The 22,035-nt window shown below is 34.7% G+C and overlaps 3 non-coding genes across 3 annotated transcripts; 1 reads left to right on the top strand and 2 right to left on the bottom strand.

Moving 5' to 3' along the window:
• Positions 1 to 11,895: 11,895 nt before the first annotated feature.
• Trnap-agg (transfer RNA proline (anticodon AGG)) lies at positions 11,896 to 11,967 on the bottom strand. The gene has a single exon. It is a non-coding gene; the product is annotated as a tRNA-Pro (tRNA).
• Positions 11,968 to 12,943: 976 nt separating this feature from the next.
• On the bottom strand, positions 12,944 to 13,015 carry Trnap-agg (transfer RNA proline (anticodon AGG)). The gene has a single exon. It is a non-coding gene; the product is annotated as a tRNA-Pro (tRNA).
• A 3,515-nt stretch (positions 13,016 to 16,530) lies between these two features.
• Trnap-agg (transfer RNA proline (anticodon AGG)) lies at positions 16,531 to 16,602 on the top strand. The gene has a single exon. It is a non-coding gene; the product is annotated as a tRNA-Pro (tRNA).
• Positions 16,603 to 22,035: the final 5,433 nt, after the last annotated feature.

Here is a 22,035-nt window from a genome sequence, read left to right as displayed (position 1 = left end):
TTGACCTTATGTCAATTTCATACATTTTTAGTCAAGTGTCATAATCGTTTCTTGCCGGGTCTGCATGACAACCGCGCCGCGCGCGACGCGAATTATATTGAGCGCTTCGACCAATAAACGACACGAATGCTATCTACGTAGATGGACGTCAAACGGCTATTGGTCGAAGGCCTCGATATAATTCGTGGTTACCGTGCAGAGCCTACAGGTTGGCTAAGGCCCTTGTCATTATCAACTTGCAGCCAATTTTGAATAAAAATCTCACATGCAAATCATCTTAATTAAAATATTCGAGTTGGGGTCTAAAAAGAACATATTGAATCAATTTATCTAAAAAAAAAAACAATATTTCAATTTGACATTTGCGCATATACAAGAATGTGCGACAAATATCAAGTCGAAAAATTGTTTTTGTCGATGAATTGCTTCAATTTGGCCTTCTTAACCCCCTGCTATACTTCCAGCACATCTTTAAGTATGCCAAAAGAGCATTTCCGACTAATAACAGCAGCACACATACTTACATGGTGTCAAGGCATTCCTGTCTTATATTATTAACATTCCTGCGGTACGCTTAGCAATTCATATCATGCCAGTTGACTGTGTGGTGTATGAAGGCAGAAAATTTAATAATATTATTAAAATCGTTATTTTATACTCCGGCCACGTAGTTAATGCCATCTACGGCAAATCTACAATAGGTCACGCCAAAAAAAACACAAAGTAGTTCGTTTATACTTTTTTCTTATTAAAAGATTTGAGTGTGTTTGTCCATGATGCACCGTGGTCTAAAGCGTGTGGTCTAACTTGTAGAACCTAAACTCAAATTAGATGATCTGCCTGCAATATATTTACTACATTACAAAGTGATTTTTGTAATATATAGGCCCCACTTTTCGAACCTTTATTCTTATTAAAAGGTTTGAGTGTATTTGTCCATAATGCACCGTAGTCTAAAGCGTGTGGTCTAACGTGTAGAACGTAAACTCAAATAAGGTGATCAGCCTGCAATCTATTAGCAACACTAGGGATCACAAAGTGATTTTTGTAATAATAATATTATAGCCCCCACTTTTCGAACCTGAATCTCGTACGCCTAACACTAACCACTAGACTATGGAGGACGTTCCAATCCTTTCAGATGAACGAAAAAATAACATAATTATAAGACCCAACTGTCGCTAGATATATACGTTATTTTCTTAAAATTTAAATACTTTTTTACATAATTAGGTACAGTCAGTACTTTAGAACCCTAACGCACTAACATATTTGACATTTAATGTGGGGTCAATTTGTCAAAAAAGTTAATGTGACATGGTATCAAAATGTGTACATAATTAGTACTCGTGACCTTACATACTTTTTTTGGCATAGTCCCTAACACAGATGCCTACTTCCAATAAGCAACTATGAATTTCAGAACATAGGCAGCTAATATCTAATAAAGGGGTGTTCAACCGTAACAGAGTCCATCAGAAAAGACATCAGATATGCCGAAGCTATAGAGTAGGTACATCTGAACATGGCTTTATGGATTTTAAAAATCTACCTCTAGTATTTTCTTGTCCAATGTTTTACTTCACCACGTGACATCAATTTTATTCACAATCTTAACATGAACAATGTACTTAACTGAACAAATTTGCTTAAGAATTCACGTTCTGTAACAAAAAAAAAGACTCATGCTTTGTAAGTATATTAGAGCATAACAAGACGTGTGGTGTGGCAAGGCGTTCCTCCCTTATATTATTGGCATTCCTGTGGTACGTTCAGCTATGTTCTCTATGCCTCGGGCTTCTACGGAGACTGCCATATATAAGTAAGTATGATAAGTCAATTTGGGCAGTTTATGAATTTATGTAGACTATCATCATCTACCGTTACCCGGTTTTATAGAAAAGAATAGAAATCATTTATTATAAAAGGACGCCACACACAAAGACTAGACAATAACATCACTTAAAAATTTTCACAAAACCGTTAGGTACAAAAATCATAGAGGATGTTCATTAGAGTGATCATAAGGTGGTGGTGGACGTCCTGAGATAAAAGGGCCTCACTCAACACAAGTCGCGGCGTGAACCACGACGCTGGTATTATGTGGACCCAGCTGGGTGAGGCACGAACGTCGTGTTCCATAAATATGCGTTAATATTCAATATTGCCAAATTAAAAACATAGATTTTAGGTGTACTTACATAAACAGATATTAACACATAAATGTATACATAAATACTAGGGTCCGCTTACCTAACCTGAATATTTGACAGGTCCGGTTTTTACAGAAGAGACTGCCTGTCTGACCTTCCAACCCGAAGGGAAAGCCAGCCCAATACAGATTAGGTCGCATCACCGAAACGCATTTCTCGGTATGTGGGTTATGAATTGATAGGTATTTATGTTTTTGTTTCATACAGATTTCATACAGATAAAAATATGCTTGAATGGATTTAAAGGGGATCGTTTGCCACTGCTGTGGTATATAAAATGTGATATATATCTCTATATATAGAGTCAGAATTTTTAAATATATACGATATGTATATTATTATACATAAGCTTACCTTTATAATCCGTGGAGAGCCACAAGTAATCGCAATTTAAAGCCTCTCTTGACACGAAGTCATAGATAATGATGAAACTTATTTATTTTTTTTACTACTAATCCTAGGGATAGGTCAAAGAATGACCCTTCTGTATAGTTTAGTCATTGCTATAAAAAAAGGGTCCGTCTTTGATGCAAGTCCTTTTTTTTGACATGTCTTATTGTAGATTTGCTGGTACTTGGTCCCAACTATATCTCTATCGATCCACTAGGTTCGGCGAATTCTTTCAAATATTTTCCTCTCAGACGACGCCCTGAGCCGAGGTTCGCGCCCAACTGGGCAACCTCAGGCCTGTTGTCTTAAATTTTGTACCGGGTGAAAGCCCTCAGCGCAACATTTGTCCGGCAAAGTAGTTAATGTTATTTGCGGCAATCCCATAATAAGTCACGTCCAAAAAAAACCCGCTACGTCATGTCAAGTAGCTTAAATATTTTTTTTTTATTAGTAGTAAGTATATTTTAGTACCGAGGTAAAAAAAACGAATGTTCAGCGAACCTATGACTCAGAAACCCGCATAACACCAAAGGACAACAAAAGCGAATAAATAAAAAATATAAAAGAGTAAATAAAACCCATCCAGGGATGTTCAGTTGATAATTAACAAGTGCTCGCAGTCGGAAGCGAGGCCCGCTTCGGATTTCAGATAAAACGACATAACTGGATCCACTGAAATAAATCAACTTTTTATTGAAAAGGCCCACATTAAAAATATCAACTGACTTACCGTAAAAATGGACATTTAATCCAGACTTCATTTTGTTTTTCGCAACTTATTGGCAAATGGTATTTTGCGATGTTCGATTTTTGAAGTTGTGATTAAAATTTCTGCTTTGATTTTCTGAATTTTTATTTTATTATTTTTTGAGACAGATTATCCAATCTAGCCCCTGGTCTGTGTTATTATTTTTCATTTGCTGAAAGTTGAAGCGCAAAGAGCAAGATTTGTATTATATTTAATAAGTAATAATTATGAATAATAGTTATTATTACTTATATCATCTGAAAACTACTCCAATATTAGTACTAGTTGGTAAAGGAATCTGTCGGTACATCGAAACCGATCAGGCTCTGACCGCAAGTCTGAGTTGTCTCTAATACCAATCGTCCCTCCATTTACTGTGGCTAGCTGTGCCACTTTCAGTAATTTATTGACACTTCCAGTATTATTTGGTTAATGTCAAAGTGGTTGAGCTGTTCCTTTAGGTTTGGAACTCATGTCCAAAGTTGGCCCAATTGCGTGAACACTCATTTTTCTGAGAGGAGATTTAAAAAAAGAGTTCGGATATGGAACGATTTCGCGACTTAAAGGTTTTTACCTTCGCCAATCCGCCGTGGAGCAGCGTGGTGGAGTATGATCCATACACCTTCCACTTGATTGAGGCCTGTGTTCAGCAGTGGATCAATGTACGTCCTTCTAGGTCTTCCTCTGCCAGCCCTACCAACAATCGTTGCCTTGTATACCGCTTTCATTATCCTATCATCCTTCATTCGCTCTACGTGTCCAAACTACTCGCGCTAATGAGATATTACACTACTTTTTCAGTTCCGTAATAATTGCATAATAATCAGTCATCAATTTTTTTTACGAAAGCAACTGCTTAGAGAGTGACGATTGCGTATATTATGTAAGTAAGTAAATTTTATTATTTTAATAAGCCCTTTTGCTCGCTCCGTCAATATCATTCGCAAGCTACTTGACAAGTTAATTCATTATTTTTATTCAGCCAAGCATGAAATTTTAATTAGACTTTAACTAGTTCAAAACCTAGATACCATGTAAAACTAAAGAATTCTCGTGAAACTTTTCAAAGAATCGCCTACTTTTACGTTCTGAAGCTTGCTTTTATACTGTTTATCTTCTCGGGCTTTAGTCAAAACCGACAGCGGGACTTTGCCCTTTCTATATCATAATGAATCTGTCATCATACGCTTCATCATAAAGTAGTCTACTTATTAATTTTGGACTTCTGGCCCTGCCCACCATTATCATCATCATCAATCAGCCTGCATCATGCCACTTGTGGGTATAGGTCTTCTCCATTTTGCACCACTCTTTCCAGTCTTTCGCTAACCTCACCCACAACTTTCTCGCCGTTGCAACGATGTCATCTACAGCTGCTGAATTGATTTAAGTACCTATCTACCTAATTTAAAACTTATTAAGACATAGACCTGTGTCTACAGACATCATCCTGAAAATGATAAGGGACAGAGTAGAGTGTCCATACTTTCGATACTGTTGTGGACTAGTTTCCAAAAAAATAAGAAAAATTGAGGCTTGTCCTGCTCATAATAGATATAAGTTTTACTAAGGAAATTGAGTTTGTTATTACTTGAGATATAAACTTTATTGTTATTATTAAAAGCGTTACTGTCAGTCATATATTGCTGTCTCGATATAAAAGTATTTTTCTTTTCGGCCTACTTTTTTACGTGACTGTCTGGTAAGGGAAATAACACCATTTTTCATATCATTTTATGTTCTTGAGCTAAAACTGAAACACATTTGAGCAAGTAGGTAGCATCAATTCAAGAAGCTTACAACTTTTGATGTTATACTTGATAGATTTTATGCTTAAGTCACGTTACTTAAAGATAACGTAGAAATAAGATTGCTTAAATAATAACAAAAACGGAATTTTCAAGTAGGCTGTTTTAGCGTGGAATATTTTATAAACATTAACTGTATTAAACATTAAATGCGTTCAGGTGCTTATCATACCGGGCATTATGTCGTAAAAACCGACTTATAATTATCATTTCCAATATAATAAAATGATGAAAATATGAGGGTAATAATTTCCAATAATGATGGGTTATCTTTAATATGATATTCTAAAACTAGTCAACCACAATAACGATCTGAAAAAAAAACCAAAAAGTTTTAGACCAATGAGTACCAAAGAAAAACCAAAGAGTTTTGTTGCGTTTTCGGCGCTCTGCCTTAGTGTGGCGCGCTCCGGCGCGCTGGAAGAAGTATTCAATTTATAATAAGCTGGTGTTGTTTTTATTGTTATTTTTACGTAAGTATTTATATCAAAATAAAATTAAAAGTATTGAGTCTGGTATGTAGTTTAGTTTTATGTTGTTCGTCTATCGATTCTGTAACTAATACTAGGTTAAGCTTTTTGTTACTAACTAAATATGGACTACTTTCCGAAATAAATATTTTGAATTTGAATTTTTTGAATTTGATATTTTGTATTGTTATTGTCTTTTTTTTCTTGCAAATCTATGACAAGCCACGTCATAAAAAAAACCAACCTTATCATCGTTAACGTAGCGCAGGATAACCTGCACTCTCTCATGGTGTCCCAAATTGTTCCACACCACTAATACTATTACAGCGTGCTAATAGCCCAGTAATGAACATCTCTATAGAAATTTAAATAGATTTAGAATTATACTAACGTAACGCAATTTAGTTGGCTTTTACTTAAGAGTCAGTAATTCTATAGGTATACATACTATAGGTATTTTCATTAACACAGTTGGCTCGACCGTCATAGACAGCGACATGGATTACCACCTATCACGTTGGTCTAATAGAAAGCTCGGTGATGTGTGGGTACTTAAGTAGTTCACATCTTCACTTCATTTCATTCTGAGTTAAAACTAAAAAAAAAACACATTTTATACAAAGAGAAAATTTAAATCGAAGAAAATTCTGACTCGGGCGGTTCTTGAACCCGCAGCACTTGTCAAGCCGGGGCATTCCGGCCAAGTAGTTAATGCCATCTGCGGCAAATCTACAATAAGTTACGTCAAAAAAATTGTCAAGCCGGGACGAGCGTGTTAACCAATACATAACCAGTAAAAAACCGGCCCTGTCAAATGTTCAGGATTAGCAAGTGGATCCTGTGAAAAACAGGACTACGCTAGGGAGATGTCGTCATTCTTCTTCTCTCGTGTGGGTTGTGAGGTGGATTACCAACCTCATCAACCCTGGTGTCAGGGTTACTATTGACCCACCAAAGGCCCCTGACATGACTCATGTAACGACTACTTACATCAGTAAGTAATAACCGGGACTAACGGTTTAACGTGCCTTCCTCGTGGATCATCTTACTTTCGGACAATCAGCCATGATTCGTCATTCGTTGATGTCGTCATTAAGCCGTCGCCTATCTGGGTAGAAAATGCATACCTAGGCAGTTCTTACTCGTCACCACTTGGGTACCCAATCACCATCGTTTGTTACCACAAATGACATTGTTAAGGGTGACAATGACCGATCGTCATGTGACGTCATTTTTCATGTCGCGTTTTCGTTGATAAAATGAACATGATTTATGTATTTCATACCCTAAGGTGAACGAACTAGGGTAAATTGGAAGGTCAAACTATTTGGATGACTCACATCTTAATCCCTAATGGGGTACGTAGAGCTACAAGTTATCAAGGTATCTGGTCTTATAATGGACTTGTATGTGATTTATACTGTTATAAGTAAACGTTTGATCTCTTGGCAGAAAAAGGGCCAGACGACACGAAACTGGCACAGGACCACCTGCCACTGACTACATCTGCAGAGCCTGTGGTAGACCTTGTCGCTCTCGCATTGGCTTATATAGGCATGAAAATAAAGCGCCTTCTAGAAACTGTATAAATCGTCAAGAAAAGATGTATGAGGCCTGTTGATGATGCCGAGGCTATCTGCATTTCCTAAACTGGTCCAAACCCAGGACAAGCTGGATCGGGGCGCTTATGCCTATAATATTTCTTATTTAGTTTTAGTAGCTGCTGGACATGACCCTCCTCTTCTCTTTCTACCCATTCCTGTCCAGTAGTCATGTTCTGGAAGGCGTCCAGCTTGTTTCTCCATCTGTCTCGATGTATTCCTACTAATCTGTATCCCTATATAATATAACATATCATCACTCTTGTATCCGTGAAAAGGTAGGCAGACGCGAATAGTACGAACCAAATACAAAAAGTATCGTACTTACATTACATTCTTTGCCAGCAATGTTTGTTACGACGAAACGAAGTCGCGGACTTAACCTAGCACTTACTGCTATATCGTAAAAGAAAATTATTACCGCACATACATTAAAAATAGAAAAGAATCTCAGAAGCCCAAGTCACGTTTTGTCAATTTAATCGCGGGCCCACTTCAGTATCAAAATGAAATTACACGCACATAAAATCCGAAGATAGCAATAAAACACGTATATACTAAATCCCAAATTCTATAACAGTGACCTAGAGCGTAATAAAATCTTTTCTTAAGCCTGTCAAAAACGCCAGGCAAGTGTGACTCTGGGAGTCCGGTGTGGTTCCGTACATGAACATAACATAATATGCAGAGTGTTAGTGACATCGTAATGAAAACTGACGGATGTGTCAGGCTATGATTCTGAGTCGCAAAAGTATGGAACGGAAAATAAATATACAAAATACAAAAACTTTCATAAAATTGCACTTGATATCAACTCGGAATCATGGCCTCAGTATTCGTTACGGTGTCACTGACACCTATACCTACTTGTATGGCTACCTGTATGACATGTATTTTTACGGGGCGTAAGTGACATCATAACGAAAACTTTGAGAGATGATTCAGGCCATGATTCTGAGTTGATAATGAAGTGGAATTTTCCGTCGCAAAAGTATGGATTGGAAAACAATTAAAAAAACAAACATGAATTTGGCGACGGAAAATTGCACTTGATATTAACTCAGAATTTATTATGATCTGAATCACCCCCCTTAGTATTCGTTACGATGTCACTAACACCTGTATAGGCTATACATCACACTCGCTGCTCCATTGCGGGTTGGCAGTTTTATTAAACGGCTAGTAGCCGAAACCAACGCCTTATCGTGCCCCTCTGACTTTTACAGACAATCAGGTAACTCAGCCAGCAATATCCATACCAAACAATGGACAATCTCAGTAAGTGGTTTTAGTTCAAATTCAAATTATATCTTTTTCAATAGGTAACATAATTAACACTTTGAATCGTCAAGTTTTGCATAACATAGGTACGTATCATACGCCTAAAAATAATGAAATATTATTATTATTTTTTAAGAATATGTAAATATGTTATTTTATTTAATATTTTAATTGTGGTTGTACTAAATTACAAGAACATTGCAAAGCCCTATTTGATAATTGATTGAAATAGTTATTACGTATTACTAAACATTAATTGAAGGTGAGAATTATTCGTATTACTTACCTATTCGACAAATTTTCAATGAAATGGATTGAGGATTTCGGTTCAATTAGTAAGTATTAACCTTTAAACGACCTGACAAAAAAAAAACAGCTATAAACGTTTGTTTCAAAGACCCCCAAAAAAGGAATCCCAAAAATTCGCGAGCGGACCAGCACTAAATCTTTTCTGGGAATATAATTTTATTACAAATATTTTATGGCGAAATTCGTGCGGCCCCTAAAAGTTTTACGATTTCCCTTGTATCGAGCGACATGGAATAAAATACGTCATGCGTTCCACGGCGTATAGACACGACTATCAAACTATTACACTTTTATTATTAATGTCTCCTTTACCTTGAGGAAAATATACGAAAGATTGCTCGATAAGGATAATCTCAGTCTTCGTCCACTAGTACTTGAGTAAGGTGCACGAAAGATGTAAATTTATGTGATTTAATAACTGACACCTAATAATTAAGCACCATTAATTTTATTTTACGTACTTTTTATTAGATTATCAGTATACTAAATTGTTCTGCGTTTTATTTTAAATTTTATATTAGAAGTTTGGAACTATCGCCTTTATATAATTCAATAGATCTAACCATGAAGATTGAATATCGAATTACATCAAGTTTTGAATAAAGAATTGGTAGTTTTTATCAAAATATATAAATAAAAAATTAACTAGTAGTTTACTTGTTGCCATTAACAATATTAAAAAATAAACATTTTAGTTTCCATAATTATCTAAAGACAAAGAATAATTTATTTCGTGAAATGTCGCCTGATATTGCACTAATTGCAGGTTTATTTTTCTAAATAAGTTTTTATTGGCAAAATATTATAATTATTTTTGTTTGGTCAAAATACTTATTGGATACAAACGATATTTTTTACTATTTTTATAATGTTTTTTTCAATCAATCAATTAATAAATAATACTTTATTGCACAACGATATAATATATACAAAGGACATAAACATACGAATAAAAACATACAATAATTAATAATTATCACATATAAAAAAGTTTTTAAAGATTATGCTTTTATGCTATCTTTCTATTAAGAAAATTCAGAAAGCTCGGTGACCTATATCATCAATTGCTTCAGAGCAGTAAGGCATTTGTACTGTTGCTATATGTTTTATAAATGTAATCGTGCCGACTAGGAGTCGAAGTGGTCGCCATGGCCGAAATCGGTCGGAGAGATCATCATCATCATCATCATAAATGTAAGATTTTTTTGTATGCAATATAGTATATTTGATTTCATTTGTTCTTAGTATTTATTAATTGCTGCAAGAGCAATAAGGCCGCCGTTTTAGGCGGATGAGACGTACATTAAATAAAGTGTCATTCAAAGTGTAACTATGTTACCTACTGAATAAAGATATTTTTGAATTTTTTTTGAACTTCGTCCTATCTTCATTATATCCTGTGTCTTTTGTGCTCAATAAAATATATCACTACATAATATAAAACAAAGTCGCTTTTAATGTCCCTATATCCCTATGTACGCTTAAATTTTTAAAAGTACGCAACGGGTTTTGATGCGGTTTGTTTTAATAGATAGAGTGATGCAAGAGAAACGTTTGTATGTATAATAACATCCATTAAATAGTGAATAAACAAATTTATTTATTTTTGAGGTTTTCAATGTGATGACGTAAATAATTTCATTTTTTCCTCAGCACCCGAGCGAAACCGAGGCGGGTCGCTAGTTAATCTTATATTATCATCAGTCTATTTCAACTGAGTACCAGCTCTAAAAGCACAAAGTTGAATGTAAGAAGCACAAATCTAGATTGTCCGTTCACACAAAGAAGGCTTAGATTGGAAAATCCTGAATTTTGATTACATTGGTAATGACCGCTAAGTCACAATGGGATATAAGGGAGCACTAGGGTCTATACATAATGACAAGTGTAGAGAACGTAACAATAATATAAGCTTACGACCACATCTCAACTGGGGAAGTCAGAGGTACATCGCAAGATGAACTAATAATAATAATAATAATAATAATGTTTATTGAATAGCTCAGTTACAGTTCTCGTTGAAACCCTGTCTCCCAAACTAGGCGAACCTGTATTTTGGAAGACAGTGTCTTCCCAAAATAAGTACTTATTAGCTACAATAACAGTGGTGACAATACGGTAGCTCTAACACTTCATCAAGCTTCTTGTTAGATGTGTAGATGACCGGATATTTACCTTCATTTTGTTATTTAACCACCCATCACGTTGGTCTAATAAAGGTCAGTGAACCGTGGGTACTTAGTTCATCACGCGATAGCTGTGATAGCCCACCTTAGGACTCTGTCGCACTAACATATTTGACATTTAGTGAGACTTACAGTTCAATTTGTCAAAAAAGTTAATGTGACATGGTACCAAAGTGCAATATATTAATGCTCGTGACCGTACCTCTGTCTACCTATCGCAATTGGGAATGTAATCATGAGATAATATTAATTATTTATATATTTTACTTTACTTTTATGAAATTAATCGATGTTGTTATATTGAATTATATTGGCATATAGTAGGTATCTATCTTTTAGAAATAAATATCATTATCTAGGTATAGTGATAATAAAATTACGTGTTCTTTTTAGTACAATGTAAATGTAATTACTTATTTGCAACTATTTTGTTTAGTACTGTACTTATTTTTAATAAATAAATAAAAATAATTTAAATAATTTAATATTTTTAATAATATTTTTTTATATTTGTTAAGGATCTCTCAATGCGTCTTATCGGGGCTTCGGGAGATGCTAGGGCTGGTAGTTATTTCTGTCAGAGAATTAGCCTGGCGATTCAGAGGGGTAATGCTGCCAGCCTGTTGGGCACCTTGCCTCGGTGTGACGCATTGGAGGAGGTGTTTTATTTATAAGATGTGTTTGTTTTGTTTTTAATTGTTTGAATAAATAAATATAAGTATCAATAAATAAATAAATAATAATTTTTATATTAAATACTTAAAAAAAATCCAAAATAAATAAAATGTCAAATATCTGCCCTTTGACAAACTCTTATTTCTGGTACAAACAATATAATCTACTTTTTGGACTCAAAATATATATGTACCAAAAATAATAAAAAAATATTGGGCTCGTCCGGGATTTGAACCCGGGACCTCTCGCACCCTAAGCGAAAATCATACCCCTAGACCAACGAGCCAGCTGCTTAAGACAACAAAATGTACTTACATATAGATAAGAGTTATATAACTATAGCTTCACATTTCGACGCGAGTGAAAGGTGGCCTAGATGCGTAAGCGCACGCTGATGGAATGATCCAAAAGATAGTGTTTATAGCGGTTAATAATTATACATACATACGTTTATAAACTCACGTCCATAACCCCTAATGGGGTAGGCAGAGCAAGTAAATTTTGATGTTGAAGTCCTAGTAAGTTGGCAGATGATCATTCCAGCAATATAATAGTCGATCATGTTAGGCAGGACATTCTCTGTGTCGGTTTGTACGACATTCCCGAGAATATAAGCAACATAACATTACAGTTCTACTACTTTTATCTTCTCCTAGTCCTCACTAGAAATTAATATTTATGAGTTCTAATTTTTTTTTAACAATTTCTTTGAACCCGCGATCGAACATGAAGATTTTGATCAGAGTGTAAGAAGAGAAAGTGGTGAGTCAGTATCGTCGTAAGTGGAATCCCTTGGTCTCTCCTTATCCCAACGGAAAATGACTTAATTTTGATATTATGGTTCCATTTTAATTAACTTAGTACAAATAATGAGTTTGTAAAGTAGGTTGGTAGGTAAACCTTATAATATTTTTATCTACATTTTTCAAATTGTACATGTTTCAATATTATTTCCTTCCCTTATAAAATTTTATTAAGGTATAACTATGGATAAGAAAAAAGCGTAAATAAAACGTTATAATTTATAAGTAAATGATTATCTTTCATTAAAATACCAGTGGATTGCTTTTAAACTTTTTTAAATAGCATTATTGAAATAAAAACTTCATTCCATTTTGGTACAATAATAATCTTAAAGAGTTTGACTAAAAAGTAACAAGAGTGTTTTATCATTAAAAGAAAAATAATCTACCTACCTTTTGTCTTCTATGACCACGGGAGTAACTGTCCGTCTCAACATTGTGTTTCTACAAAAATGCGTTGGGCTCGTCCGGGATTTGAACCCGGGACCTCTCGCACCCTAAGCGAAAATCATACCCCTAGACCAACGAGCCGGTTGAGCGAAACGTTAAATATAACATACACTATGTAAAGAGAACAGTGACAAATTGATAAGTGAGAGGTACTACCGACATCTAGTAGTTCAACTAGTGACGTATTGTATGTAGAATAGGTTAGTTTCCAACCAGTCAAATCAGTTACTTTTTACTAAGCGTAAAAACACGAAATTACTATGGAATTTGTATGAAAAAGCACACTGTGACGTCATAGAAAAACGTCATAAAATGTCGGACTTATTACGTTTTTCTTGATTAAAATTTATAAATAAGTTAAATAGAAAAAATAAAATATTTTTCGTTATTTTTACTGTATTTATTTAGGAATCCGAGTTTCATAATACTTCCGTATATAGGCTGTTTATGTTTATATTACTATTTAAAAAAAAAAACATTTTTTTGTTTATTTATTTGTTTATTTGTACACAATAAATCAGACACAAGAAACATTATTATATTACTGTTGTTGTTGTGTTGTGTGTTTTATTATTGTTTTATTTTATTTATATATAGAAATGCCCCAACTTCATAATACATAAAATAAAATTTTAATAAAGGTTGTCACTTTTTGTGCTGTGTCGGTGGTACACGTCAGGGGCCTGGAACACCCCGAACACTTAATACAAAAACCTCGTTTTACAGACACTACACATTGACGTTATCGTACACGCGCATGCATCTGTGTGTGTTACATCTGACGCCCATACGATTAAAGACTAAAGCAAGACCGAGGGGGTGAGGTAAACCTAGCTCAGCCGCTGGTGGGGAGCTGAGAGTTGCCGTTCTATCATCTAAAGTATTCAATACACATAGTCATTACAAGTACAGGCCTTTTGCGAGGTATGTAAACAATATACTTCTTTTCTGTAATATACTTAGAAATCTGTTTACCACTTAATTGTTATATAACATAAAAACAATATCTTTTCGTTATAAATATCTATCGCGGAAGCGACATTATACAATGCTCTTCAGTCAGAAGTTTTATGTAAGTATTACACATGTTAGTTGTGATTTGTGTCTGTCTATATGTCTATATATACTTACCTGTTTAATTTCAGAACAATAAAAGTTTTCTGAAGGTTTTCTGAAGGTCCCCACGTGATATAAACGTTAAACATTCGCGATAAACGTTCGCGTGTTTGGAATAGTTTTTAATTCCTGTAATTATCTGTTTATTTATATCATTCCTTCTAGTAAAATATGTTATAGGGGGCCCTTACTTAAAATTAATAGCCGTTGTGGCAGCCCTTCGACTGTATCTTTCTTTTTTACAAAAAAACTAAAGAATAATAATTTAAAAACTAAAACCTGTCTTCGAAAACATCGCGCTCTAAAAGTTTTATTTAAGTAGATATACAAGTCTTACTTGAGAAATAAAGTATAGGTATTTATAACCTAATGTAAGATTTCCATAATATCAGGATTCATTTAATAAATCAGCACCTTAATGAGCGTCGATTTTCCAATAAACATAATTATAAGTTGAAAACTGCTTGAAAATCTACAAGCGACTGAACACTTAATTAGCGAAAATTACCGGTTGCGTTCGTCAAACTTCTCAAATTAATTATTTGTATAACCATATTTTGTACTGTGTAATTTTAAACAGCTTCTTCTTCATAATGACGACATAATCGTACCTTTTGGAATTTAATTTGCCATTGTCCTTTAATGAAATATTTGCAAATACCTGTTCACGTCGTTATGTATTCAAGAACGGAGTTTCGACTGTGACTACTAACTACCGAAATAACGTAGAATAGCTATTAATTGCAAAATTGAGCTTCGAAAAAATATTTTCCCAAAAATAAGTAACTTTTTAAGTGCCTACACAAGATAAACTTTCGAAATAAAAAGTACTCGAAATGTTACTAATGTGAAGATTAATACTTACAAATGCTGTTAAAATTATCTATAAAACATTTTTTTTTGTTTCTAACTTTAGTTTAGAAAAAATATTAAAGTGTAGTACTTGGTTAGGCCAGTGTAGTTACGTAAATGACATTCATTTATTTTCGAATATTTGAATTTCGCATCTTTGTACTTATATTCATTTTGAAATTTAGAATTTCGAATCTTAGTATATTAATTTTGAATTTTTGAATTGCGATTTGCATGCCTAAGTACTTACAGTTTACAAAATTACATTCAGAAGGTTACCGCTACCAGTGATTATCTTTACAATGATTTATTGCTTTATTGCTGTATTTAAGCAGCTGTGTTATAAACAAATAATTTATTGAGAATTATCAGCTTCTTTTGTATAAAATGATAACATAAGTACGTACATATTAAAATATTTGCAAGTAATGTCTATAAATTATCAGACTATGGTTTTGTGTGGCTACAAAAAATGGTATTTTCTGTGTACTGTATATTTTATATCTTTACTATGGTTATGTATGTCTAAATAAAATCACATTATATAGAAGAAGAAGTAAAAGATCATAGATTACAAATTTCTACGATTCCGCACATTTATAAATACCATCGATTTTACTGTTCTACCATCATAAGACTCCTTTAAGGGCAATACAGTTGCCAATTTAAAAGCTCTTATGAGTCGCCCTCACCAAAAATATGTTTTGTCAGGATCGAATAGTATTTTGCTCCTAAAACGTTGAGTGCAAACTCTTATGTACGTAAATATCAATTATCTTTTAATATTTTTTAACACAGTCATACAAAACAAAATTCAGGCAGAAGTTTTTTAAATTTCTGGAAAATTGGCCCGATTGCACATAATAGATTTTAAATTGGCAACGACGATATAGTCTTATCAAAAATCATAAATTCCTACTGTTAGAAAGAAATCGGTCGGCCTAATCCCTAATGATTCATCATTATGCTTTTGAACTTCACAACAATGGCTTCTGTACTTTGACAGATCTAAGTCGCACCGTGCATTGAAGCTTGGAAAACTTTATCTTTTTGTCTGTACTTTATGACAAAGTATAATATACAAGATCTTAGTAACATCGTAACGAAAATTCCACTTAATCTCAACTCAGAATCATGGTCTGAATCATCCCTCTCAGTATTCGTTACGGTGTCACTAACACCAATACCTATTTTTATGGCTACCTGTATGTATTTGTACGAGATGTGAGTGACATCGTAACGAATACTGAGGGGGATGATTCAGCTCATTATTCTGAATTAATATCAAATGGCATTTTCGAACACCCTGTTTAGATATAATCACTAATTGTACTGTACCAGTCGTTCTTTTTAATACCACCTACTTACATACATTTTTATCGACATGGTTTTTCCTTATTTCTTCCATAAATTGAGATAATTCTCTTTTCTCTTATTGAGAATTGAACAGATATATATAGGAATAAAATAAATTTAATACAGGCTATCATGACTAATTTTGCAAGTCATAACTTTATAATGCATAATTTCACACAAACTCGTTTTGTCTCGATTGCCTTTCACTAAAGTGATCACGTCATTATGATGAACTCAGCATGCGTAAGTTAATTTCGATACATCGCTCAACCGGCTCGTTGGTCTAGGGGTATGATTTTCGCTTAGGGTGCGAGAGGTCCCGGGTTCAAATCCCGGACGAGCCCGAATCTTTTTGGGTTAAACTTTCTTATTTAATTCGGGTTTTATACCGCCATGAGCAATTGTGTTGTAATCGCAGAGGTTAGAGGTTATAAAAGAATGATCTACACAGAACCCTAGAGCTTAATCCCGAAACTTCTGTGTGAGCATAGTATATTTTTTAAATGTAAGTATTTTTAATGTAGTTTCCTTACGATGTTTTTCTTCACCGCTTCTTCTTATCGTGTCGATGGCAAACTAAATTATATCGGCCCAAAACTTGGCAACAAGTATGGCGCTATCTGCAGCGCTCATCAGATCCTCCTGCGTACAGGTGTTCGGGCACGCAGGACACGATGTAAGATGTTCCATCGTTTGGGGAACAGTGCCGCACTTGCACTTTAAGTCCGAGCCATCCGAGAAACCCCACCTGAACAGATTGTCCTTACTTCGGCCCACCTGAGTCCGAAGTCTATTTAGAGACTTCCAGGTAAGCCAAGGCAAATCAAGACCTGGCGGAGGTCTCTCGGACGGCGAAACAAAAGGTAAGGTAAGGTTAATAAGGTCTTCACCGCTGAGCACGTGATAATCATTTATGATCCAAACATTCATCCGAAAACAAATACGATAATCATTAGTTTAGGCCCGTGCTGGATTCGAACCTGCGACCTCAAAGTGAGAGGCATGCGTGGGCTTCCACGGCTCTTATCCACTCCACTCCTTATTATATTCAATCTATAAATAACCTAAACTGTAAACGTCTTTTATCATTAATTGTGTGTGGGTAGCCTTTTTACCTGAATAAAGAATTTATTATTATTATTAAGAGGGGAAAGTTGTCAAAACTAATTAATATCTTGGCCCTCTGTACGTATTAGTTGAAAATCCCACCAAAACTCAAAGTTAGGGCAATAAATAATTAATTAAGAACCCATATGAGCACGCGGCGTAATTAGAACTCTTATCAATCGCTGGTGCTAATTCCTGTAGACGCCATCCAATTTTATTTTAAGTTATATCTGTCATTTTCTTATCCGCCGAAAAGAACACGTCCAAACATGAATTTAAACTCATGAAGTCGAATTCAGTGGTTTCGAGCCCGAAACGGGATTTGAACCCGTAACACTACGATGTTAGTCGCACGTTCTCCGAACACGGTCATCGCCGACATGAACACACGACATGACCTTAAAGCGGTTTGATAACGACTGTGCAAAGCATACACCTAATAAGGTAAAAAGGGTATGAAAGATCCTACCACTGAAAGAGATCTTCCACAGGGTGATTTTATTATATCGATAAAGGTCGACCCTCACGTACGTGGCTACAGGGTGTTACTTTGCTAAACCTTTTGAAGGTAGCATGAAGTAAACTGGTACCCCACAATACACCCTTCCTGAAGGGTCAACAATTTGTTTGCAGATTTTGAAATATATTTGGTGTGTGGGAAAGATTAGATACGGGAAAGGAAGATTTGATTATATAGTATAACTAGCGACCCGCCCCGGCTTCTCTCGGGTGCAATGCTGAAGAAAAAATGAAATTATTTACGACATCACATTAAAAACCTAAAAAAATACAGTATTTCTCCACTATTTATTGGATGTTATTATACATAATAACCTTCCTCTTGAATCACTCTATCTATTAAAAAAACCGCATAAAAACCGTTGCGTATCTTTAAATATTTAAGCGTACATATAGGGATAAAAACAGGGTCAGAAAAAGCGACTTTGTTTTATACTATGTAGTACCTATTTGAGTAACTTTATGTATATTCATTATGCTTACGTCTACCATTCCAACCAGAATGGAACACCAGCCGAACCCGTGTTGGTCAGACAGGCAGTTGCTTCTATTAAAAACCGGACCTGTCAAATCTTCAGGTTAGGTAAACGTGGGTTGTGAATAACGGTAAAACACATTTGTGCTAAGGAGATGATAATGAATACAAAAAATATTAATAGAACTTTAGAATGAATTATTTATTTTTCAACATAAGAATATCAGAGTAAATGAATACCAAGTTTCAGAGAAGACTTCATGGTAATATGTACAAGATCATCACAACCTACACCATAGAAGAAGAAAAAGTACTGCATTATTATTAATATTATAATCCTCATAATGTGTAATCGTTTTAGTCAATATCCACATTTCAAAAGCGAAATATTAACAAATCTAAAAAAAAAATGATGCGCCATGTTTGTCACGGCCTGTATAAACGATGAAAGTGTACTTTCCAGCTATATTTTACACCGGAAGACATTTCTTCTTTGCATAGCTGTTTAATAATATAAATGGTAGAGAAAAGTGACGCAACAGGTTTTCGCTTTAGAAATAAGTAATCCACACCACCGAAATGATGTTTCGATGGCGTAAATATGCAAAATATGCGCCACCGAAATCACAAGTATTCCGGTAGCATAAATAGGTTATTTTTTCTGGGTTAAAGATAATGATAATTATGCTAATGTATAAATAATATAAATGGTAAAGAATAGTGACGCAACAGGTTTTTGCTTTAGATTTGACTAATTCATACCGCCGAAATTATGTTTCGGTGGCGTAAATATGCAAAATATGCGTTACCGAAATTACAAGTATTCCGGTAGCATAAATAGGTTATTTTCTCTGGGTTAAAGATAATGATAATTATGCTAATGTAGAAATAATATAAATGGTAAAGAATAGTGACGCAACAGGTTTTTGCTTTAGATTTGACTAATTCATACCGCCGAAATTATGTTTCGGTGGCGTAAATGTGCAAAATATGCGCCACCGAAATTAAAAGTATTCCAGTAGCATAAATAGGTTATTTCTGTAGGTTAAAGATAGGTAATGATAATTATGCTAATCTAGAAATAATATAAATGGTAGAGAATAGTGACGCAACAGGTTTTCGCTTTAAATTTGAGTAATTCACACCACCGAAATGATGTTTCGGTGGCGTAAATATACAAAATATGCACCACCAATATTACAAGTATTCCGGTAGCATAAATAGGTTATTTCTATGGGTTAAAGATAATGATAATAATTATGCTAAAGTAGAAATAGAAACCATTCTCAGATGATCAAAAAGCAATCTCGTTTTTCACTTTGATGTATTTTCGAATTTGAATTACGAATTAATTAACAATGAGTTCGATGGTTGGCTGCTTTAAATGTTGACATCAGTCGAATAAAATTCAATAGAAAATTTTCCTTTTGCCGTTTCGTAGAAAGATCTCATTTGATCTTATAAGTAAGTACATATTGTAGGTATCTTTATGTCTCCGTTGCATGTTTGTCGAGTTTCCGGACACAGTGGTTAGAACAGTTGTTCAAGTTTCTAAGTCGTCCAAGCCCTTGACTTTGTTCAACTTTGCTTGCCTAATATTAATCATATTGTAATGTAGTATGGTTCACACGCACAAAAGACTTTGATACAATGTTGAATTATTTAGCATCCCGGAAAGTATTATTGTAAGTAGTATGATTTTTTTGTTTTGTGTTAGGTACTTAGTTGATAACAATACTATGCATCAGTCAGTGTAACGAATGTCTATTTGGTGACTTTTTATAATCATCTTTATTGTAAGGAATTTATAAGCATCAGTATTGGGCATGGCTATATACTGTCCACATAATTATATAATCAAACCTAGCAATTTGACTGTAACGAATCTTGTATTTTTTTTTTAAATAATAATGTACATTATTTTAAACATTATAATCGACACCTGCTTCACAAATAACAAAAACCGAAGTAAGAAAATAAATTAAACGCCACAGTCACCTCACTTGCCCAGTGATGTTCCGTTCCTGGGAACGCTATACTTATGTAAATAGAGCTTTATTACCTAACCTAACCTGTGGACAGATAAGACCAGATAAGAACAATTTGTCCATCCTATTAAAGAGTTTTTACAATGGAACCATTCCCATTTTGGGAATATTCTTGGGTATGGCACATCACTGCTGCCACACCTCATTATCGCATTCGCATATTAAAATACCACATCCATTACATCCCTAGTTAGTATAGAATGTATCATGGATTCGCTGCAGTATTTCACTGTCGCGCGTTTCCTGTGAACTTCGTTTGTTAGCACAAAAAAGGTAAATAACAACGTTGAGGTGCGTTACGCGCGGTACGTTTTTATTCGTTCCTCAGAATCGAAGGAACGAATAAAAACGTCGTAATTTTTCGCACTCTAATGGGTTTGACGTGTGACCTTAATACACGTTTCGGTGTGCACGAGTATCGGGTAAGTATTTAACGCACTCTATCGAAACAAGATTGTCAGTATTCTTATGTTTAATATTATATTTCATATCTTTCCTTGTAACTCTTCTCGGGGTCATCATATTTTCCTTTACTTATTTATTCATTCAATTTGTTATAATATAGCAACTTCAGATTCAGATGAGACTTTCCCTTTTTTGCATTTTCCCGTAAGAAAATTAACTTTATTATCCTTATTTACTTCTAAAATTATTTCGTTCAATCCTTCCAAACATCCTTAAAAGCACATAATGAGGAAGTTAAATTGCCCTTAAGCTATTTGGTTTAACTTTAGTATTAATTGCCCCTTTCATACCCTGTTCGACTTTACAATACTGTTTCTGTTTCGACCTTATTTACATGGATTGAGATCCAAATTACGAGTAATTGTATTGATGAATAGGTACAGTATTTTTTAAAAAATGTTCTATTATACATTCAGGTACTCAACTTACTGATGTAAGTACGTAGTCGTTACATGAGTCAAGTCAGGGGCCTATGGCGGCTCAATAATAACCCTGACACCAGAGTTGATGGTTGGTAATCCACCTCAACCCACACGATAGTAGAAGAAGAATACAGATCGTCTTTCCATCGCTTCCTGGGCCTGCCTCTGCCTCTGCGTCTAAGAGGTGTCCATTCCGTGACAGCTTTTGCTGACCTATCATGTTGCATTCTGCAAACATGACCGGCCCACTTACCTTTGCCTTTCCATTTTTGCGTTTGAGACGGATTGGAGAGAGATCGCTCAGGACAGGCAGAAGTGGAAGCTCAAAGGGGAGGGTAGGGTAGGGTAGTTGAAAAAATATTATGAATAAAGACACTTGTGAGCGCTTGAGTTGTGAGTGGTGCAATGGCATTTACCTAAATATTTAACTAATGGTCCGGAGTTCGATTCCCGATCGGGTCAATTTTAGGGAACAAATCTCTCCCGCAATGGAACGTCCGTGCTAAAATATGTAATGTACATTTTATGTTATTTATAACGAGCCAGGTTAATGAAACCAATAGCCATAACATGGCAGCCAAATTACACGCCCGATGCGATAAGTGAGCCAATATAATGGATTTATTTATAATTAATTGCGGGCAGCATTTAATGGGGCCCGATATTAAATTTCTCGTGAATCATTATCACCTCCGTAGCGTTTCCTCATTTTCACAAGAATCACTTACCTAAGCTCAAAAT

The sequence above is a fragment of the Pectinophora gossypiella genome, chromosome 15, assembly GCF_024362695.1.
Source record: "Pectinophora gossypiella chromosome 15, ilPecGoss1.1, whole genome shotgun sequence".
NCBI lineage: Eukaryota > Metazoa > Arthropoda > Insecta > Lepidoptera > Gelechiidae > Pectinophora > Pectinophora gossypiella.
This window is presented reverse-complemented; position numbering and strand designations above follow the sequence as displayed.